Source organism: Lissotriton helveticus, chromosome 3_1 (assembly GCF_964261635.1).
Source record: "Lissotriton helveticus chromosome 3_1, aLisHel1.1, whole genome shotgun sequence".
NCBI lineage: Eukaryota > Metazoa > Chordata > Amphibia > Caudata > Salamandridae > Lissotriton > Lissotriton helveticus.
In genome coordinates, this window is record NC_136061.1 from 2004248032 (window position 1) to 2004272885 (window position 24854).

Genomic DNA, 24854 nt, shown 5'->3' on the forward strand with positions numbered 1-24854 from the left:
CAATCCAATGCCATCCATGATGTTTACATCAAAGAGAGTGAGACCACACCACAGGCACACTCAGTGCATGCACCACCACCACCCCTGGGCAAGCAAAAGGCCACACCAGCAGCCCCCCAAAAACGACAAAAAACAATAAAATAAGCACAATCCCAGCCCATCCATTGCCTCAATGGTGTTTAAATTCAAGAAGACACCCCTCAGAAACACTAGGCCCATGCAACACTCACTACCCCTGGGCATAAGGGATGAAAAGTAGGCAAAATAAGTGCAGGCCTCAGACACTGCCTCTCCTCAAAATGGCCCCCTTACACCCCAAGCACATGTTGCCTGTACCAGCCAGCACTCAAGATGGCCACCACCACCACCCACATGGCCAGTCCACATCAACAGTACAACCCCAAAAAACAGAAAAACAGCCAGAAATCACCACAATCCAATGCCATCCATGATGTTTACATCAAAGAGAGTGAGACCACACCACAGGCACACTCAGTGCATGCACCACCACCACCCCTGGGCAAGCAAAAGGCCACACCAGCAGCCCCCCAAAAACGACAAAAAACAATAAAATAAGCACAATCCCAGCCCATCCATGGCCTCAATGGTGTTTAAATTCAAGAAGACACCCCTCAGAAACACTAGGCCCATGCAACACTCACTACCCCTGGGCATAAGGGATGAAAAGTAGGCAAAATAAGTGCAGGCCTCAGACACTGCCTCTCCTCAAAATGGCCCCCTTACACCCCAAGCACATGTTGCCTGTACCAGCCAGCACTCAAGATGGCCACCACCACCACCCACATGGCCAGTCCACATCAACAGTACACCCCCAAAAAACAGAAAAACAGCCAGAAATCACCACAATCCAATGCCATCCATGATGTTTACATCAAAGAGAGTGAGACCACACCACAGGCACACTCAGTCCATGCACCACCACCACCCCTGGGCAAGCAAAAGGCCACACCAGCAGCCCCCCAAAAACGACAAAAAACAATAAAATAAGCACAATCCCAGCCCATCCATGGCCTCAATGGTGTTTAAATTCAAGAAGACACCCCACAGAAAGACTAGGCCCATGCAACACTCACCACCCCTGGGCAAAGGGCCACACCAGCAGGCACAAAAAAACGACAAAAAACAATAAAATCTGCACAATCCCAGCCCATCCATGGCCTCAATGGTGTTTAAATTCAAGAAGACACCCCTCAGAAACACTAGGCCCATGCAACACTCACTACCCCTGGGCATAAGGGATGAAAAGTAGGCAAAATAAGTGCAGGCCTCAGACACTGCCTCTCCTCAAAATGGCCCCCTTACACCCCAAGCACATGTTGCCTGTACCAGCCAGCACTCAAGATGGCCACCACCACCACCCACATGGCCAGTCCACATCAACAGTACACCCCCAAAAAACAGAAAAACAGCCAGAAATCACCACAATCCAATGCCATCCATGATGTTTACATCAAAGAGAGTGAGACCACACCACAGGCACACTCAGTCCATGCACCACCACCACCCCTGGGCAAGCAAAAGGCCACACCAGCAGCCCCCCAAAAACGACAAAAAACAATAAAATAAGCACAATCCCAGCCCATCCATGGCCTCAATGGTGTTTAAATTCAAGAAGACACCCCACAGAAAGACTAGGCCCATGCAACACTCACCACCCCTGGGCAAAGGGCCACACCAGCAGGCCCAAAAAAACGACAAAAAACAATAAAATCTGCACAATCCCAGCCCATCCATGGCCTCAATGGTGTTTAAATTCAAGAAGACACCCCTCAGAAACACTAGGCCCATGCAACACTCACTACCCCTGGGCATAAGGGATGAAAAGTAGGCAAAATAAGTGCAGGCCTCAGACACTGCCTCTCCTCAAAATGGCCCCCTTACACCCCAAGCACATGTTGCCTGTACCAGCCAGCACTCAAGATGGCCACCACCACCACCCACATGGCCAGTCCACATCAACAGTACACCCCCAAAAAACAGAAAAACAGCCAGAAATCACCACAATCCAATGCCATCCATGATGTTTACATCAAAGAGAGTGAGACCACACCACAGGCACACTCAGTCCATGCACCACCACCACCCCATGGGAAGCAAAAGGCCACACCAGCAGCCCCCCAAAAACGACAAAAAACAATAAAATAAGCACAATCCCAGCCCATCCATGGCCTCAATGGTGTTTAAATTCAAGAAGACACCCCACAGAAAGACTAGGCCCATGCAACACTCACCACCCCTGGGCAAAGGGCCACACCAGCAGGCCCAAAAAAACGACAAAAAACAATAAAATCTGCACAATCCCAGCCCATCCATGGCCTCAATGGTGTTTAAATTCAACAAAACAGTTGTATCATGCACCCATAACCAACCCTGGTCCTACTGGATACTGTGGCTACCCACAATATAATTTATTTAATTTTCTGAAAAAGTTCCAAAATTGTACTTGCAGCAACTGTAATGCCCCAAACAAACTTACTTGTGAAAGTTGATTTCTAATCCAAAAGTGATCCAAAGACAGTCAAAAAGGCCTCAAATCCAAATATCCAGCAGCACCCACAAAAAGTAATCCTTCCAGCTGCTCCAGATCCAAATGAAAGTGACCAGGAGATGGACAAAGCACTGGGAGGAGCCTGCTGGACAGGAACAGGAAGTTGGAGACTGTGGGGCACTTCCTTCCTCCCCCCCCCAAAATGGACTCCTTGCTAAAAAAAAAGGCCATGCAAATGTCAACCTAAGGAGTGATTCTGATAAAAATCATAATTTTCTGAAGGTTTATCCTGTTTGCTGGTGATTTTCTTGTGCGAAATTGCAAAATCTCTATTTCGCAAGTGCGAGATTGTTCCTTTCCGCCGCAACTACGTGTTCGCAATTGCGAACTCTCGCGAGGTGTGCTGTGCAAGGTGGCAAGCCGCGAGTACGTATTCGCGGGCGACAAACTCCCGCGGGAACACGCAGCAAGATCTAAAATGGCGCGTCACTCGCAAAGAAAAACAACTCGGCAAACGCTAAAATGACGGAAAGTGAACGCCGTGCACCACGCCGCGCGCCGCAACCAAGCAAAAAATCCGCCGCGAGCGGATTCACGGATTTTCGACAAATTCGCGAGCGTTCGCGGATTGCGAATTTGCCGAAAATCCGAAAAATCCGCGAGCGGAGCGGATTTTACGCCCATGCTTATGTCTTTCTCCAGAAATCTTTGATAACATGTATTCACCTACAGAGAGGTCAACAAGACTACAAAGAGGCAAATCTCCACCAAATAAGGGTGCTTCCTCTTACCTATATGAAGTAAGTGCCTCCTTGCTTGGTGGAGATATTCCTCAGCATGAAGAACGCGCCATCACAATTGGCGTGAAATGCACTGGAGTGCCTTTTGGTAAGCTGTCCATCATCCTGGCAAAAGGCAGGAAGGCCTTTGCATACTACTAAAGTGGGTGGGGCTAAATGGGTGAAGCTTTCAAGTGATTTGTACATTTGCATACTTGTAGTACTTTAAAAGAAGAACCATGGAGGTGGATCTCACCAGGACAGGACTACAAAGAACCCACTCTTCACAGTCACATAAAGATTGTGTTCCAATAGATTAACGATACAGTCACATCCATGAAGGATTTCAGATTGTTTCTCAGTATGGAATTGCAGAGAAACATACTTGCTTTGCCTTCACCAAGCCCAGGAATTGAGATTATTTGTCCTTTACAGAAGTGGAGCTTTAACGGGGGCACCCGCTATCTTTATATTTGTAAATGCCTCCCTTTGAAGTTTAATTTCTATGAAATGAGCCATGGGGCCAAAACTGGGAGGGGGCCATGCAGCCCCCTCCAATGCCAATTTCATCCCAAGTCTCCTGGGGCCCGGCCTTAATCCAATTGAAGGGGAGCAGCAGGGTCTTCCTCCCTTGTGTGATTTTGAAACTGGAGACCTATTACCGATCACAAACAAATGGGAGAGGGGAGCAGTGCAGCCCTCCTCCCTGGGCCTCAAAGCCCCCATGGTCGCAGCCAGCTGCCTGACTCCTGGGGGAGCCGGCAATGCTGTCACATCCAGGGAGCTGCTAGAAATGCAACTCCCTGCATGCAAGAGCAATATTTTCATGTCTTTCCAGAGATGAAACCTTCACTTCCAGCAAGTAGGAGCACTTTGACAGCTCCCACTTGCTGAAAGCGGAGTGTTTGCTTTTGCTTGGCAAAGAGCTGTCAAGTCTCGCTAAGCAAAAGCTATGTCTCAGGGGTGGGCACCCTGGTGCATAGCAGGAACCGACTCTAGAGGGTGGTGGTCTCTAGGCCATATATAGCTCTAGGAGGGGGCTGCGCGGACCCCTTCTTCCGTTGTGAAGGGGCCAGCCCAGGAGGTGGTTGTCCCTGGGGGCATATATGGCCTGGGAGTAGGGCCACGCGGCCCCCCTCTCTATTTTTTACAATTGGTCCGGGGAGTTGATGGTCCCCTGAGCTGGAGTTCACATGAACCCCCTCCATTTTGATTTATTTAGGAAAGCCCTAGGAGGTCAGTGCACTGCCCCCCTCCTATTTTTAAATACAGGCCTGGAGAGGTAGTGATCCTTGGGGCCTGGGGGTTCCACATGACCCTCCCTATATGTATATGTAGGCCTGGGGATGTGGTGGTCCCCGGGGCATTATAATACCCTAGGAGATGGCTCATGTGCGCACCCTCCTTTTAAAAAAAATAACATGGGCACACCCCTGGGGGCTGGTCCACCTGGGGGCTTGATTAAAAACAAGCACCCATTTTTTTTTTCTTCAATTTTGACCTCAGATTCATAAATTTTTTGCAATTCCCCTGCAAACATAAAAAAAATATCTGCCATCCATCTGATGTTTGCGGCCAGTCCACACCTCAGGTAACTGGTAGGCGTAGAAGAGGAGGAGGTGGTAGCAACTGGTAGGTTAGCAAACACCATAGGGCCTTCAAATTTTAAGATGACATGATATGAATGAGAAAATCTGGAGTCTATGGAATAATAATATATTGAGTTCATTTAACATAAATACATAATAAAGACACATCAATATCAGTGTTGATGGATGGAAAAACAAGGCGTACAAAAAACAGTAGATCGTGGTTGTGTCACACTGATGTGTGTGGTTGGGATTAGACCTGGGTAAACTTTTAATTATGCTGGAGTAATCAGAGTAATTTCAATAATGTCATGTTATTCTTGTGACATGATATGAAATTATGGAAAATTAGGCGACTATGTGCTATCTCATAATTCAGAGTACTTTGGAGCAGAAATGGCAAAAGCACAGGAACAGAGCTTGAGCAGCAGTTTGCTGCTGCTCTTCATGTTCTGTTGGATTTATCACTGTTTTTCCAGAGTAAAATAAGTCATTGGGTCCATTTTGGACAGCAGGGTGCAATTTGCACTAAGAAAATAGTGCTAAATGCTGGGTTCCAGTCTACACATAATCCCCCATAATCTTAATTCATTTCACTGTAATTTCATGAAATTACACTACAGTAAATTACACCCACCCCTTTTTTAAGAGTTTTATATAGAGCGAACTAGACCCGAAGGTATCAGGTATCAAAGGGCTTTACATGAGCACCAGTTTCGTTACAGAAGGACACATTCATTTTTGTTAAGCACAGGGAGATTAAGTGATTTGCCCAGAATCACAGGATATTGATCCTTGTCGCCGAGACTCAAACCCGGTTCCCCAGCTTCGAGGGCGACCGCTCTAGCCATAAGGCTACATCCTCTCCCCTTAGTTTGGATGTGTTGCTATGTGTGCCCTGGTTGCCACCTCTCCTGCTTATGCTGTTGCTACCCATACACTTGAAATGGGTATTGGATTTACAAAAGAGTGATTTTACATAATACTAATCATTAAAACTTTCTTAAAAAGGGGGTGAGTGAGAATTGTTAGGTGCATGTCTCTCTGTTAGGAGGAAGAGAATGACATGAATGGGGATTAGTAATGTAGTGTAAAGATAGAGGAGTTTAGGGGCATATTACCAATGATTAGCAATATTTATCGCTAACGAGGCTTAGCAACAAATTTTTTAACGCTAAGCATCGCCGGAAATTATCGCAGAGATAACTTGCTATTAGCAAGGTTTATCTCAGAAGTGATAAAAATCCTCGCGCTAACTTCCAAATGAGAGATTATCGCTGGAAAACCAACGATAATCTCTCGAAGTTTGGCGTTAGCTTGATAATAGGGGCTCACAAACTTAACCATGATATCCACCTTCCATAGGATATCATGGCTAAGTCAGGAAAATACCAGGTGTAAAAAAAGCAGCTCTAACCGTGGTTAGCGCTGCTTTTTTATCACTAACAGGGTTAGCGAAATCCTTGATAATAGGAGAAATGTCGCTTAACAACATTTCTCCTATTATTTTTCTCTGGAACGCCCCCTTTGCATCTCATTAGAGATGCAAGGGGAAGCGTAGAGAAAAAGGGTGCTAACATGCAAATTTGCTTGTTAGCACCCTGTTGCTGATAGGGAGATCATTTTATCTCCGCTTTCTTGGCTTTTAAAGCCACAAAAGAAGAGACAAATCCCTTGATAATATGCCCCATAGTTTCTTTCCTGGCTTTATGTTGATATTCTCAGAAAGACAGGCCATATAGCAAGTTAGGGTACATTGCTGAGAGGATATGTTCATCAAGCTTGTGAGGTGGAGATAGGATTCAGGTCCACATCCAGGAAGAATCTTTGCACCTGAATTATCCAGAATTTCTCCTTCACCCGCCTCCTCCAAATCTGCCACTTTTCTTTGAGGTTCTCCACAGTGCAATTATCCACCACCAAACCTTCGGCAGAGTCTGTCAACTCCTGCCAAATGGTTGCTTTCTCCACTCCACTGAGGATGTATTTGGGCAGACCATGTAATTCCCTGCAATGATCGACAGCAAAGGTAACTACATAGTCTGCCTCATCCTCAATGTAGTTCCTGTTCTTCTTGAGTGTTGTTGGTTGCATGGCTAGTGCTAAAGTACAGTGTCAAACCCCGTTTGAGGCAGTCACAGGACAGACAGAGGTTACTGAATGCCAAATATGGGTGTTGAGGTTATTTGTCACTGTTGGCCAGTGGTCCTCTCTGGTATGGCTGTAAACAGGACCAAGTGCAGAAGGGGTATGCTTTACTCACAGAGACCTGAGAGCAAGTAGTCTTCTCAGGGAGGTGGTATGAAGGCAAGAACTCACAACTCATCCATTAGAAAATAGACACAAAAAATGCTGTGCAGCCCATGCTTTTCCTGTAAAGAGAGAAGTATTTAAGAAAATGATACTACGCACAGCAATCTGGTTTCTTTTACTGGCTATGGGCTATAACCAATGCTTCAGTACTTTAATCCATCTGGGATTTTAATAAGAGGTGGCTAACCCCTTCTTATTACAATAATGTCCCACTACAGCTGTAGCTCCCTGTAGTGTTTTGTATTATTTGTATTTTACCTTTATTTTTAACAGTACTAGTTGCTTAGAATCTTCTCTATGTTGTATGTATCATTACATGATCCATTCTAGAATCCTCTCCAGTTGCTAGTAGAAAGTTCAGATCTTCTGGGCTTTCTCCTGAGCAACTGGCGATGGCTGTGGGTCCCTTCATTTGGAACTTATATCCTTTTAATAAACTCATTGTTTGTGCCAACACGCTGTCTCCAGTCTACTACCATGATATCACATCTGGTACCAGGAGTGGGGTACATTTATTTTTTCCTTCTTCACTACTCTGACGCTGATTCTGCTACGCTGTTACTGCCTGGACCCACCAGCTTTCTGAAATACTTTTAATTTCTTAAGGGGTTTTCCCCTTCTGCTCAGGTGCGTGACACTTCATTTTAATTTAAGTGGGGTTTCTTGTGCCTATACGGTAGTCCTACCGTTTCTTTTCAAAACCCCAATGCTGCCTTGAAATTTTTTGGCTGCGCCTGCCTCTCAAGCAAATCCATTGTCTGCCGGCTCTAAGCATACTTCAGCATTCCTCACAGCTAATCTGCCTGTGGTTCAGCATTCCGGTCTGGCCAGACTGTTTTGGAATTCTACAGTTAAATGATCGAAGTACATTTTATTTTCAACTTTGAAAGGTCTACGCTCAAAAGGTATTACTTCGTTGGTTGTGGGAGCTTCGGTTTGCATTGTGGGCATTCTCGCTCCAGCCAGACTGTTTCCAGCTATTTTGCTCTTTACACAAACTAGTCTGCAAAACCTTTTCCTGGAACTTTTATCGGCAATATTCCATTTTCTCTTATTAAGAGCAGTGTTAGAAATGGGGGTCTCTAGCTGGCAGAAGTAGGTACCTTTGTCCAAATAGGGACCCTTGTTTCTAGTCAGGGTAAGGGGGATACACACTTTAAACAACCCCTGCTCAACCTCTTGGTAGCTTGGCATGAGCAGACAGACTTATCCCAAAGGCAATGTGTAAAGTATTTGTACCAACACTCACAGTAACACAGTGAAAACACCACAAAAGAACACCACACCAGTTTAGAAAAATAAAGTATCTTTTTCTAAACTAAATAAGACCAAAATGACAAAAATCCAACATACACAGTTAAAAATATAACTTTCAAAAGGTTTCAAGAACTTGTACCAAAGAAAACTATGGATGCGTGACTTTTCACCAAATTACTTGTAGATGCGTCTAAGTTCCAAAAGCCAAACAGCCACAGAGTCGGAAAACAAAGAGATGCAACACTCCTGAGACCTTGGTTGAGTTGAATTGAATCTGGTCTGTATGGGGAGTGATGCGTTGATTCTTTGTGACGGTTCCTGTTCGCAGGTGATGCGTTGGGAAAGCGTGCCGCACAGGTATGATGTGTGGAAATCCAGGTTGTGTTGGCGATCGATTCGGCAGCGTCGAATGGCACTGCGTCGGCCCCCTTCAGCAATGATCCCTCGATGAGTCGATCTTGGCAGTAATTCACGTTTCTTCTTTCTTTCAGCTCCCAAACAGCAGCAACAACCTCCGGAGGCCACAATTGGCAGAGGCACCTCTTGGCAGGCTAGAACTCACAGCGGCAGAGTTCAGGGGAGCTGGGGGTGAAGCCTTTGTGACCCTGAGACTTCAGAGCAGAAGGACAGCTTACTTCAGGCTCATGGAGTTCTCCTTCAAGCAGGGGACACAGCACAGAGCAAAGTCCATCTAAATGTCCCTGACTTGACTTGACTTGACTTTCCTGGGCAGAAACAGCAACTGCAGGCCGACCCCAGACACACAGTAAGGGCAGTACTTCTCCTCAGTCTCTCCAGCTTTTCTCCTTTGCAAAGGTTTCTCTTGAATTCCAGGAATGATCTAAACTTCTGGGATCAGTTGTTATCTCTTCCTAGGCCATTGTGACCTCTAGGTCATTTTCTCAGGTTATGCAAATGGCAAATTTTTCTAAAGATAATTTAGGAAATACAACTAGCATCATTGGAATATCTTTTGTCTCACAAAATAGCATACGGAAAACAGTTGATGAAGATGAAATATTTTCAAGTAATGAGTGTAAACAAAAATAGCTGCATTAAACTACAACTTAAAAAGTGGAATACCTAACGATGAATTATTAAACTACATGTCCATAGGAGATGCCAGATGGCTCCTTGATGTTGATGATTGATATTTCTTCTTGCAGTTTGTGAAAAGCATTATTCAGTGAGGCCAAAACTGACTCTCTAAACTTGGTTTGGCAATAGGTACCTTTTCCATGCACACGTTAGCTTCTTCTGGGTGTTTGGGACATCGGGAACACGATCAGGCTTTTCCTCCTAAATCAGTGTATTCCAGACTGTAGATCACAACTGACTGGGGGGTTGCGTGCTGTTTTTTGGTGGGTTTTGAATGTCTAAACAATTAATAAAGATGCCATAAATGTTGTATTTATACTGATACATTTGCTGAGCTTCAGAGACAGAGTTACAACATATGATGTCCGGGAAGAGGCTAGTGATTTAAGTGTTTGTTGGATTCATGTGAGTAAGGTGTGTATGATTGAGGTCATATGAATGCTGTTTGCCTATATTTTCCATTCTAAGGTTTCCATAGCTGAGGCATTACAGAAGTAATCATTGAAAATGCATTTTTCATTTTGATGATAACTGAGGGACTGATTTAGAGTTCAGCAGATGGGTTACTCTGTCACAAACATGATGGGTATCCCATCTTCCATATTACAGGTGCATTATATCAATAGCACTTTTAATATGTTGGACAGGATATCTGTCAAATTTGTGATGGAGTAACCCATCCGCTGAACTCTTAATCAGGCCCTTAGTTGCCAATCAACAAGTCTGCACAAAAATCATCTAATTTCAGTATATTTGGCATGATAAATGTTGTGCAAATCCATCAAGCGGGGGCAAAAAAGGGAGGTAAAACAGTTGACTTTTCTCATTCTACTTCCTATGAAAAGCCATTGACACAGTTACAGGAAAAGGTCTGCATTGACTTACACCAATCCTGGCATGAAAGTAGAAATGTACTTAAGGAAGCATCTTTGTTTGGTCTATTGTATATCTGTTTACTATTTTCAAGAAATCAGAAAAAAAAAACTGATTGTACAGAAGAACTGTTTCTTCTGATATCTATTTCAGCACTGCAAACCCAAAGTTGGATCTGATGAAGACAAAGCACCCTGATTGGCAGGCCACAACGTGGAGAAAAATGTTACAAGGATTTGGTCCCGGAGTCCTGAAAAGAAAATTTAAGGAATCATAAGGGTCAAGGAGGAGCCATTGATGTTCAAATATAAAAGTTCTCATTTTATCACAATTTTGTGGACTCGTGCCTGCCCTGGAGTCTCTGAACCCCTGGGAAGAGGGTCCTGGAACCTTCTTCTGCATCCTATGGAAGATTGGGACTCTGAATCCAACACTTGGTGCACACAACCAGGCCTACTTCCACTATATTCCTGAATGCTCCCATAGTCTTCTTTACGTTAAACCCTCGTTTTTGAATGAATGAGGGTGTATTTGTTCACACACATTAAGTTGCATCTCTCGTAGCATCTTATGCAATTTGCTTATGTGAATTTAACTCCCTAAAATTGATAGCAATTTAGCAACTATACCTCATCTCTCTGCTTATACCCATTTATCCTATCTTTCAGGGTATTTTTTCCTTAATAGCTTTTTCTGCCTCTTTTTACTTTGTTTCCATACAACTCTCTTGTCCCGATCTCAACCTAACATTTTCCCACCTCCACCCTTCTTCCTCCACAGATTCCCTTATCTCCTGTGGGAATATTATCTTCATCTAGCTGCTGAATAGTAGGTCCAGTTACTGTACTCACCCTAACTTGTCAAGCTTGTCAAGCTCACAAAATGATATTAAGAATGTATGGGGAAAGAACAAATAAAGGAAAAAACTGTATATGGACTGGAAACCTGCTCTCCTTAATGATTGCTTATGACACAAAAAAGTGTCAAACGTTTTGAAACAATATATAATGCTGAAAATTCCTACAAGAATGCATGAGAAGTAAAAACTGACAACAGGAAAACCCTATTAAAGATGTTCTGACCAGGAAATCAGTGATCGGAATAAGGAGGAATGATGTGCTCAGGCCACTTACTAACACAAAAGTGAGAAAGCAAGACTTCTATCTCCTGGATTTACAGGATCATTTAGGTTTTTTAATTGTGAAATCATTTAGGGAGCTTGGAGCTACAGTGTCATGGGCCCAGCAGTCTGGGAGCACTCCAGAGGCCTTTAGGCATGAGACATCCTAAGGATTAGAGTCAATACTAATGGTGTTCGGAACTCGTGGTTACATGAAATCGCGGCAAGATTCCGCAGAGTTGCGCAAATGGGCAGAAATCGGCATGTCATGCTGCTTGCACTGATGTTTAGCGACAGGAGCTTGTTCTGCGCTGACAAATCAGCACCAACAGCACCACACGCCACACCAGAGAGGGCTGCTTCTTGAGTTGATTTTGCTGCCTCTCAAGTAGATTTTCTACAAAAGCGGTAGCTTTCTCACCATGAATGGTTGCGACTATCTGCGTTGTAAATGGTTACAAAGAAATTAGCTTCAATTTGGGTACCTGCTTTAACCCTGTAATTGCTTCCTGAGTAAAATTTGTCCCGCTCGCGGATTCGCGGATTTTGCCGTGATTTCGCGCGATTCGCGGATCGCGAAATTGAGGAAAATCCGCGAGCGGAACGAATTTTACGCCCATGCTTACTTGACATGCCCTAGGGTAAAGGAGGTTCCCAATGCTTGATTTTTCCAACTGTTGCAGGTAGTAGGCACTAGCACTCATTTGTGGGAACTTGGAGTTAGTTTTCATTGTTAGACTGAATCAGAGTAAGGGAGTAAGACAAAAAAAGGATGTGAAAGAAAGGAACACAGTCACAATAGAGTGAAACATAATTTGCATTAGTCAGATGAAGATACATTGTGTTGTTATCTGGAAGAGGTGTGAGGTGAATTCATGACTAGGCAGCCTCGGGATTTGGCAAATCTGTCATTCAACAGCATCAGCTACTAGTTTCTCAGATTAAGTTTTGGACCCTGCTTATTTTTCGTTTTCTTAATAATTAAGTACCTGTATACACTTAAGACTACAGCTTTTCCCAAAGGATAGAATATTATATGTGTTCCTCCTTACTTTGCTCAAGTGTGGGGATTAAATCCAAGCCTTTCTGGAGGGAGAGGGGGTTCCATTAGGTTTCCCCATCATGCCCAAGAGCAAGGATATTTTCTTCATCAGAGAATGAGTGGTAATGGGTCCAGGGCCTTAGCAATCCTACATTAATAGTGTATAACGGTATGGTTCACTTGTTCTTGACAATGGGAGACCCTTTCCCCATTATTGGTACTAAGCTTTAGAATATACCAGAACAAGTCGAAGTAATCACTCTATTGATGGCAAAAAATCCAATTTATTGTTATCTTCAGTAGTGTTGTGATGTTTGACTCTTTTAAGAATTGCGAGTTATGCACCTCATTGATGGATCACAAATCCCCGAAACAGAAAGAAAACAGTGGCACTTGCTAAATACACTCCTCTGCAATTACCCAGAGTTGAGCATCAGAAGGGCGCCAAATCTAAAAAGATTGCTATGCAGATCTGAGTTTGTGGACAAAAGAAAAAAGACAAAAACATTTCTCGACAGACCAACAAGATTTCACATGAGCCATAACTGCAACATCTGCAAACTAGGGATCAACAAAACCCAATGTGTACCCATGCCACAGGGTAAACAAATCAGAATCAAAGAATGGATTGACTGTTATAGCAAGTTTACTATCTACGTGATTTTCTGCCCTTGCAATTGATCATACATAGGGAGTACGGTTTATCCCTTACATATATGAATACAGGAACACTACAGAAACATCAACAAGTACATTACGGGCCACCCGCTAACAGACCACTTACACAGTGTCCATCCACACAAGAAAAGCTTCACCTTCTATGGCATTCAGATGATACATCCATCAAAACGAGGAGGAAACCGGGAGCTCAAACTACAGAGAAGAGAGAGTGAACTGATTCTCCAATTCAATACTGTCAAATTTGGACTTAATAAAGACCCAGACATGCATGTCTGGTTGGGTGAGGAATAACTGGGTATGAAGAACCACAATGACTCCTACCTTCCCGTTGCCATAGAAACAGGCTTTTCAATGCCCCACCCTTACCAGGGTCCATGCCAGCTCAGGAGGTGGACTCACCATCTTTATCTTTTGAATACGAACAATCATCTGTTACTGAATACATCATGTAACTTATATTTGCCACGACCACCTTAGGTAACATAGGACCCACCACAAGTGCATTTATCTTGGCACATATCAATGTACAACTTCAGGCCTCCACCTTAACATAGATATCATGCATGATATATTTCTTTGTCTTACAAATATACATTATGTTCACCTTGTGACCGATCCCATATGCCAACCCTTTCAGCACTTTTCAGGTACTTCACCAATAATAACCTAGTAAAGGGAATCTGCACAAGACCACCCTTCCTACACGTCATCAACAGATGTCCACATAACTATAGGCCATCCTCCTGCATCCACATCTCTTTTTTCTATCTGCCTATATATTAGTTTCTCTTAACCACTCGCATTTAGGGCAGTCTTTTACTTAAATGAGCCATTCTTCCCTAAATATGTATTTATTAAGCGGGGCTATATAACGAACTGACCGGCAATATCTACTGTGTACGGTTAACACTGTATTACTACATTTTCCAATATATTTATCAATTATATAGGGTATTAAAATATATATTTGACGAAGTGCCGAAATACCGCCTGTCATCCACATAGTTAGTCCGGTCTACATGACCATATACCGTTCAAAGATGGCACTCAAAGTTCAGTGTCTGTACCCGTGACCCAGATCCAGAAGAACCTGTAGTCTATTGCGCACAAAAGGTTGCCGCAACACAGGGTGTTTGCCTTTGCCCGCTGATCCAGACTACATGATAGCAGACAGACGTTCTCTCACAAATTAAGTGGCAGTACCTACCTAGGTTAGGTGGTAATTTTGCGGACCACTTATACTCAGCTTTTGGTCACGTAGCTGGTCCCCCAGACCCACGAGGGGCCAGCCTATAATTAATTGTAAACCAGTGCTTTTCATTTCTGTCTCCTTCGAAAAAAGGTTATCGTTTACCCGCAGCAAAAGAGAAAGGATACAATTATATATCTTTTTATCTGATAATAGCCCATACCATGGCAAGCGCGGTCCGGTCCGTGAGAACTTTTTCCCGTCAACAGGAACACTGTAGATAATTTTGATGTCTTCCCTACATGCCTCCGTGTTACTTAGGACCAGCATACCCGACTTTACATGTGAAAAGATGCCTTGACCACCATAATAACTGAGTATTCACACAGGCCAACTAGAAATAAACTACCACAGGAGTTCTAGGATACCCTAGATCACCAGACAAAACACAATAATAGTTATGCCTGTATGAGTAAGAAGTTTGGTCTACCCTAAACAGTACATTGTCTCTCATACCACGAATGAACCCTAACATTTTTGCATTGTTGTATATGATTTTTTTTATCCCTATAGGGAACATAACCTTTTGATCTGGACACAACAACTCTCTATGTATCTCTATGACCTTTCGTGGAATAGATAATGATGTCTGTTATGCTCTTCACAACTGACTTTGACATTGGGGCCTTTTCTATTGAAATACTGATGTTTTGACCATTGTTTCTTCAATCTTTCAACAACTTTTGTTATTACCACACTTTTCATATATCCTGGCTGTGTGCCCCACCGAATCTTAACTCTCCCTTACCACTGACTATCGTCCAACTCAACCTTTCACCGATTTTGTGTGCCTTTCCCTACTGTCTTTTCACTCCGCCATGATCTCTCCCTGGCTATCAATTTTCGCTATATTTTTGCGCATTTTCCTCCTTTTGCTTTCTTGTCCCACACCGGTTTCTCACATATACCTTTTTCAATCTGTGCCCTCAACTCTAACGTCTTTAAACTTTTAAATCTCACCTTTTTTTCTTCTTTTCCTTTCCTGAATCTACTTCCTCCTTCCTCCTTTTTCCTTTCCATTGGATTCGATCACATTGCTCTGTACTCTGCACCATCTCGGTGATGAATGGATACACCTGCCCTGTTGCATCGCTGTAAATATGTATTTATTATTGGTTACCGTATTATTGTGTTTGCTCTTCATGACTGTACAGCCCTGAGGAAGCCCAAGGCCAGATGGCCAAGTAAGGGGGCAAAAAATGTGTTGGCTGTTAAATGTTTTCTTTCTGTTTCATGGACCTATGATCATGACTCGGAATTCTTAAAAGAGTCAAACATCACAACTCTACTGAAGATAGCAATACATTTGAATTTTGTTCCATCAAAATAGTGATTTCTTCGACTTGTTCTGGAATATTCTAAAGGATATTTTCTTGCACCAGTCTCCACCTTGTCCAATAGGGCTCGTAGGCATTTGAAGTTGGTTGCAGGACTTGGCTTCAGGCCAGGCCCTGCAACCAACTTCTCACATCCGAAGGTTGTGTACATCATTTGTTGGCTTCACAGAGGGATGTGATCAGGGCATACAGCCGACTCCTGCCACAAAGGTTGAAGAAACACAGGGACTGAATGCATGGGATGATTGATAATGCGTGGGATGATTGATTCATGTCTTGCATCCACCTTGAATGCATACCATACAAAAGGTTGGCCTCTTCCTCTTGAGAGCAAAATTCTTTTGATCCTCGCTGTCCACAACATACCTTTGTAGCCTCCATCTGCAGACACCTGTCTATATTTCATTTATAATTTTAAGTCATATTTTTAACATCTTACTGACATTTATTGGTTTTAAATATCTACAGTAGGGGGCGTGGCCAAGATGGCGGCAAGATAGGACATGGATTCCTGTCCCGCCGGCACCGCCACACTTTAGCCTTGAATTATCAACCTTACTGGAGCCCATCTACGATTCCCTGAAAGTGTGGGGTCTCGCACGGATGACCCGTCACCAGCAGTAAGCTCCTTTTGGCTGATTCTGGTTTGCTGTGCTGCAGCGCATGGATAGGTGGCCCGACGGACAACTCATGGGTCCGCTTCACTAAAGAGTGCCCTGCTGTGAAGTGAAGCATAGGCGTGGACCGGATGGAAAGGTCACTGTGCTAAGAGACTAAAAGGCGGCGCCATCTTGTACTCCGCCGTTATGGCCGGGGTGGGCGTCTGGAGGAGCCGGTAGATGGAGACGACCGGGCCTGCAGGACTGACAACCTGCTTCGGAGCGGTAAGGTTGCCTTGATCGAGGGGCATTGAGGTGCCCACGAGCTGGGTTGAAACCCTCGGCCGCCGACTTCCGGAGGTGGCTATACCCCTGTACGGTGTGAGGTAAGGTGCGGAGGGCCTGGTGTGTACGGCGCTGCCTGACTGAGCTGCTCCCGGTTTGCACTGCGGCAGACGGAGCGGGTTAGAGATTGAGACTGCTGCCGGTGCCTGCGGAGCGCAGTGAACGCAACGCTTTACCTGGTGGGATCTCTACTGTGTCTGCGGCCAGACAGACTGTTTCGAACCTCAGCTGGTCCCCTGATGATTTGCGGTGCAGCGTGCAGGACCTAGTGTTTGTGGCGCGGCCTGCGGGACTGGGTTCAGTCCACGGTTCGGCGGACGCTGTATATTGGTGTCGGGGACTTTCGAGTCTCCATGTGAGCTGCAGTCACCGCCTTGGAGGACTGCGATCCGTGGAAGGGCTCCGCAATTGCAGTCGGAGCCCCGGGAGACCTTCACGCCTCAATGAGGTGAAGAGAGGTGGACCTGGTGCGCAGGGTGTGGCTTTGGGAAACTGGTTTTGGTCCGCACTTCGACTGACAGGGGGCACGGCTGAGCAGAGCGGCCTCCTTCCCCTGGTGTGCGAAGACGACTGCAGGGTTTCCTCCTCAAGGCTCTTGATTGGGGATGGCTCTCTGGGGAGTGACAGGGGCCCTCGCATGATTCGGAGTCTACTGTTGGTGCGCAAGGTGGCCCCTGCATGAGGATACCCTGGGCTGCGGGGAGAGGGAGGTGCCCTGACAGGCAGATATGGCCCGTAGGCCGGGGTGAAAGTAAATCCTTGCCAAGAGGGCCTGTTACACTGAAGAAGGTGGGAGCTAATAATAGCGATTGGAGTGGTGAGGGCTGCTCCGAGAATCTGGCTGCGGTCTGTGGAGAAGCGTCTCCGGTCTTTCATCACTGGAGGGAAGAGGGATGCAAGAGAGTAGGCTCCCTTTTTGATATTGAAGGTTTGATTTCTTTTGCCCAACTGCGTAAAGATTATGACTTACCGGCTTCTGATGCATTCCACTACCAACAAGTTGCACACTGGGTTACATGAGCTGAGAACTTGACCCTAATGTCCCGTCCACTGACTTCTTTTGAAAAATGGCTGGTCAGCAAAAAAATTTATCATAAACACATATCTGAACTTTATGCAATGATTACTTCTCACCAGAGGCGGCGGGCATCGTACAAAGGCTCAAGTGCGGTGGGAGATTGAGTTGGGGAGGCCTATATCGTTTAAAGAGTGGGATCACATCTTTTACCGAGCACATCACACAGCTTATAACACATCAGGAGCATATTTGTACTACACACCGGTGTGGGTTCACTGCTGGGACAAGTCCAAGATAGACCTCTGCGGGTGGCGGTGTGGTTTAACAGGTACCATAGTTCACTTACTCTGGCACTGCCCGAAGCTGGTGTGTTACTGGTCAGCAGTTATTGATGATATTGATGCAGCATTTCAGATTACATTGCCACGGACTCCTGAACATACACTACTGGGTCTTCCCCACCCTAAGTCCTTCCCGCTGAAGTCACTTGGACGCAGACAGATCGCATTGGCACTAATTGCTGCGAGACAGGTTATTTTAGCACATTGGGGGTCCTCATCAATACGTGAGCCACGCGACTGAATCCAGCGGCTTTGGCAGCTGTTAGCCATGAAGCCCCTTTCGCTCAGTGTTGAGGGGAAAGGCAACGAGTTCGTGAAATTATGGGGCCCTTACTTGCAGATCCTTACCAAAGATATGAAAGAAGTGACTTGCCCGAAATATTTGCAAATTTTACAGCTTATTCCTTGAGAACCGCCCGGACTATCCAAAGGCAGGGATGCTGGATAATTGGCAATTGTTGTAAGCGACTGAGATGAGTTCACTTGGAAAGTATTGGAACTGATGCAAAGAGTGGGTGGAGGGAGGGCTTGGGTGGGCAGGGTTGTTTTATCGTTTTGTTTGATCCTTTATTAAAGTGGTAGTCATTGCTAGGTGTGCTAATTTTAACTAATGCTTGCACTTATCGCGAGGTCGCCCTCTGGGATGTAGACCTGAACGCTGTGTATCTCTACTCACCTTTCGCTCTGCCGGCACCCTAATGTAGGCAGCTAAAGCTGTGTATTCACATCCATGTTACCACACAATAAAAAATATTGTTTCTAAATATTTACAGTACTCTTATTTTTGGCTTTCAAGAATATTTCGACCTAGCCCACATATGTCAAACACTACATGATTTGTTAGCTGCACTAAACATTATCTTGAGTTCCACACGTCCAAATTTATGAACCAAAAATCTAGATTCATAGAAGGTTGGGCTGATATAAATGATTTTCGTTGAGTGAAGTGAGATCTTTTTCATATGAGCATGTCTACTTCTTTGGAAGAATGCTTTTTGAGGAGAAGGGAAAAGAAAGAATGTCAACACTGGGCAGCATGGTGAATGCTGGTCATGGTGAATGACCAGCAAGGGGACAGAAGGAACACACTAATGGTCATATTTCTAATTCCTAAATACAATCTTAAACTGATGAATGTAAAAACAAAAGCAAGGTAGGTGAAACAACACCAGGAGTCAATGACAAAGGTGAGATTAGAAGCAAATAAACTAGTTTACAATTTAGAAATGGAAATTGACAGATTTGCTCAAACACATAGTTTAGACATAAGTTGACCTCGCAATAAGGGATATATATATATATATGGCAATGTGTTCCCTTGTCTCCAAATGGCGATGATGCATTGTATGCCCTCAATGCCTTTGTTTTCCTCAAGGTCATAGCAGAACAATTAAGGGCAGGCTTTAATGGGACTATTTTTTAATATGAGAACTGGTTTACATAACATTTTTCATGTAGGAAAATATATTTATAGTGTGTTCTATCTTTCCAGCCTTTCGACAGTGGCCTTTTAGAAAACAGCATGATGTATATCACAGGCACGGAGAATTGAGAGAAATGCATTAACAGTAAAATAACATTGTTCCTGCCAAATACACAAATATTCACTAATAACAGTCCCACGCTCACAGGCCCGGAGGAACACTTAATCATATTAGTCTGGCCTGGTTTTGACAGGGGGCTTCCCTGAAACCCCACGACTGCTCTGTTGTTCACAGCTTTCTGATTCATACCAGCTTGGCTCCCATATCCCCGACTGGCTGAATGCTTCCGAAAGGCATACATTGTGCGATGGCAGCGGGGGGTGAGGGAGCACGCAAGCGACCTCCTGTCACTGGGCGCACAGTTTGGGTCTGACAGCTAGGGCTGCTGTGTTGACCACAGCGGGTCAAGCGCCAAGAGGGAGCCGGGGTGACAGAAAGACAGACAAAGAAAGCATGAAGTGAAAAAGGGAATAAGGCAGCCCTGGTTTGCATTCAAATCAGTTGACTTTCTTTCGCATGTTTCAACTTTTAGGGTTTTGCATTCATTCCACTTGTGCTTCCGGTAGACACAGAGTTGGAAGTATCCTTTTAGTTATCAGTCAATCAGTGTTCAGATAAAAATGCTGATTTACGGAACCGGGGTCAAACTGCGAGCAAAAGCAGTCCTGCAAATGTTTTCAACATCAGGCTCATATTGTTGCAAGGAATCATAACAAACGAAATAAAAACACACAAGTGACCAAGTGCTGCATTTTTTTCTGGAGTATACCTACATACCCAGGAGTTATATTACTCTTTTCAGGAAACTATTTCCACATTCCATCGTCCCATCAGGAATTCCCCCTTCTCTTTGCCCCAATTCAGTACTGCACAATACGAACAAGTAGATTAGGCTGGAGACATTCCAAGAAGAGTAAAAAGCATATGAAATAAACACATTTAACCAAACATTTCAGACAGAGAATCATACAATCTACATTGGAAAACACTAGTTTACTCACAAGCAATGGATTTCCATATCTGATTCAGAAAAACAATGGGTGGTTAAAAATACAGAGCCGATTCATTGCAACCAGCTGTTGGCGCTGATTTTCAAGTTTACTTTAATACTTAGGGTTTCTCAAGCAAATCACAGATACAATTACTGGATACGTTTTATTTTTCTGGCTTCTTTAGTTTGTCAGAAAGAATGGCCACACGCCGCTGATAATCTGTATAATTCAAGGCCACCTCACCCATTCCAATGTGGTGTGACAATATCCATTACACAACAGCTGTCCAATTACACCTGGAGTTTGCCTTTCTTTACCAAATACACTAAATGGAGTCCTGAAATATGCATATATACATAGCCTGGTTGACAATGGCTGACAACTTAACTGTACTTCCACATACCACACAAATATCCATTTACATTCATTAAAGGCCCAGTTCACAAAGTTCAGCTTAGACCTGAAGTCTAAGTTCGCCTTTGTGAATTGGGCCTTTAGACTTCAGGCCTAAACGTAGACTTCATATCCAAGTTTACCTTTGTGAATCATGTACTGTTATCTTAAATATTTAACACTCTCTCATGCACAACATTGAAACTCACCTATAGAACTAAAAGATGGTCCTAGAAAAAAAATCTAAAGAGGCCTGGTAACGGACATGCAATCGGATTGCAATGGGGGACTCAGACACTGTTTTGGGGCAAGCTTCGTATTTTACCTGCTGGCTAGAGACCGCTGCATCACTTTACAGCCTCCCTCCCTCCCGCTGCCGCAGCCCTCACCCACCAGTGGCCGCAGTGTGGAGGTGGGGACTTCTCCCGGACCACAAGACCCAGACGCCCCAGCGGCGGAGCAGTCGCCACACGCAATCTTCGCGCCAGGAGGCGCACAAAAGGGAACGCAGCCCCCGCGTCGTGGGACCGCGCGCGGGACCAGCCGGGCTAAGCCCGGGCAAAGGGCGGGCCGTCTGAGGCCGTCCGAGGACGGTAGAGGCCGGGCCATGCCAACCCTCTGATATTTGCCATGGGGAAGAGAAAGCAGCTCTGCCGCAGTGAACATGAAGGTAAACATGCCAAAATTCCTAGAAAATATGAGTCCATTATTTTGTATTTAACCTCTGCTGTGGGGGTACTGACTAAGGAAATTGCTAGCGCGGAAAAGGAATTGGGGCTGGCTTCTGCCTCTAGTGACTTGGCATTAGACCCAGCGTATGTTCCGAGTGTCCCACTTGAATCCTCAATTGTCATAACCAATCCCCCTTTGATAGACACGGTGTTGGCTTTCCCCCAAAGTCCGCTCCACCCTACCTTTAACCCTAAGGTACGAAATTCTGTGTCCGCCCCACCTAAGAACACTCGGAAGAGAAGGACAATAACAAAACCGCCTAGGAGGAATAATCCACCGAGGACGGCCACTCTACAGGATGGCAGCCTAAGGGACCTTGTCACTAACTTTGTAGAGGTCTTATTTACCTCAAGACTGGAGCCCGCCTTGGTGGCTATTGCAAAGGATATTGTGGACACACTAAATGAATGTGTAGCGAGGTTACTGGGCAAATGTGAGAGGATCGATGCTTTTCTAAAACAACAGGCCGACCAAAAGCCGACCATGGCCACTCCTCTGAACCCAATTGTTGCTGACCCCCACGATAATAACAGGACCAAGGACAGGGAAGTTCTTAGGCACAAAAGTCCGGTCACAATGGGTGTTTCACGTGGGGGAGGGCCAACAAGGGAAGGGAGTGGGAGCAATAAGACAGGAGCCTGTAATAGGATAGATAACAGTAGTGATGGTCTTAGGCAGGGCAATCTTAGGGAGTGTCACCTTCAGCTACCACCAGAGGCCGCCCCGTTAGTGGCCGTCCTCACGGGGGTTCCCCCCATAACGGCGGGAGTCAACGAAACAACGCAAGATATTATGTCCCTGGCTAGGCAATGGTGTGCGCAGCTCTGCAGTGGCAGCACAGATATTACAAGCACCGTGATCATGGCAAGAAGGGTTAGTTGGATCGGGTGGCGCCCAAAATGCATCCCAGGGGATTGTGTGGTGGTTAACTTTAATGATCAGGCCAGCGCTCAAAGATTGTTCTGGGATGCCTCCGATTTGATGAATAAGGGCATTAGACCTCTTCCTCTTGGGTTCTTCTATCCCCCAGCTAGGCCCTCTAGACCTATAGGACCATCTGGACGTTCACTGGTGTTATCTCAGGAGGGGTCTACCAGCTTTTCACAGCAGCTACCATGTCACCAGGCAAATAACATTGTGCAGAGGCCTACATGGGAGCATGTTGGGAGGGTGGATAGGGGTCTGTCGCGCACACTTCCTAACACACCGCAGGGCCGTTTACCACCGGTTGAGATAGGGCTCACTAATCGTTTTTCTCCATTGTCCCCAATGGAGGCGAACGATTGACTACCTCCCAGACCTGCAGAGATGAGGACTGAGGTGGGAGAACAGAGACATATCTGCAATTTTATGACCTGGAATGTGGCAGGTATCAGACCTAAAGTTACTGACCCTATATGGGTGGAGTTCATTAGGCAACACAAGATCATTGCCTTCCAGGAAACTTGGGATATTTCGCCCAGTGTCTCACTGGATGGCTATGCCAGCCAGCTTTGCTGTCCCTGCTGCTCAGGGGACAGCGGGAAGACCAAAAGGGGGGCTACTTTTACTCTTTTCCCTAAACCTTCCCTAAACCTTGCAGAGAACTATAGAAAATTAGATACTGATTCCGTGAACTTCCTGATAATTGAATGGACTATCACTGATCAGCATACAATTTTAATAATGAATTTCTATAACTCAAGGGAGGGCTCACCATATAATGAGCACCTTACCAATTTAGAGCATTTTCTGTCAGCATACATACAGGAACAATCATCTACCCCGGAGTTGGTGCTCTTGGGTGATTTTAACATACATCCCTGCCCATGGGAGTGTTATAATGATGTCCATGGTGGATTACCACCCGGGGGGTGCCCCATTTTGAGCAGAGTAAAGACGGAGAGGCCCTTGAGGCCCTGTTAGCCCATATGAATTTATTTGAACCAGGAGTACCCAATGGCGAGGCGAGAGTTCCCACCTTCATAGGGAGTGGAGCAAACTCGGTTATTGATTACATCTTTCTATCCCCGGGTACCTTGGATAAAACCTCAGCCTACGGTGCAGTGATTTCAACCTTCAGCGACCATAACCCGGTCTTACTGGCAGTTGACCTCGGGGTTGGTAGGCTCCAAAAGGAGCAAAGTGGAGAGGAACCGAAGGATCTGTCATCCACTGACCAAGGGAGACGCATCAAATGGAATATGATTGTCCCAGAGGCCTTCTTTGAAGTGTTAGCGAGTAAAACTGAGGCGAACCTGGCGGTCTGCCTGGATGACACCGCTGCAGGAGCCGATGTTGTTGAAGCTTATGTAGCGGTGTGCAAGCAGATCGCTAAGGACTTAGAGGGTGGTAAAATGGGATATGTTAGGAGGGCCCATAAATGGTTTGATAAAAACTGTTCTAAGACTCATGGTGCTCTGCTTGAGGCATTAAAACAGAGGCCGCGGAATAGGGCACTAGTGGCACAACTCCGCAAGGAGTACAAATCCGCTATTGCCATGCCTAAACGTCAAATTAAGGAGGAAGCCTGGGAAAACCTGCAATCTGTGGATGTGCTGATGGACAGTAGAACGTTTTGGGCTATTATAAACCAGCCCTTCTTCTCGGACCAGGAGATGCTGGACACGGACTGTGTTATCCCCGACGACAGTTGGCTTTCACATTTCAAAGGCATTTATGAAACTGACCAGGGGGTCCTTTATTGGGTGGCAAAACCCCCTACGGGAATAACACACCAGTTAGGTTTCACCTGGACGAGGTAGAAAGGGCAATCAGAGAGACCACTAAACACAAGGCTCCTGGCCCGGACGGGGTCCCCGTAGACTTGTACATTCTGTATCCACAATTTTGGGCTAAAATCCTGACCAACGTGTTTAATGCGGTGCCCACTGCTGGTTTTCCACCATCCTGGACCGCATCTGTCATAGTTCCCATCTTTAAGCAGGGGTGTAGAGGCGACCCGGCCTGTTATAGGCCTATCTCACTGCTCGACTCTGCCGTTAAGATCATGGGCAGAGTCATACTGAAGAGAGTGGGGGACTGGCTGGCAGGTGCGGGGGTCCTCTCTAACCTCCAGTACGGGTTCAGAGCACATCGGGGCACCATAGACCAATGCCTAAAT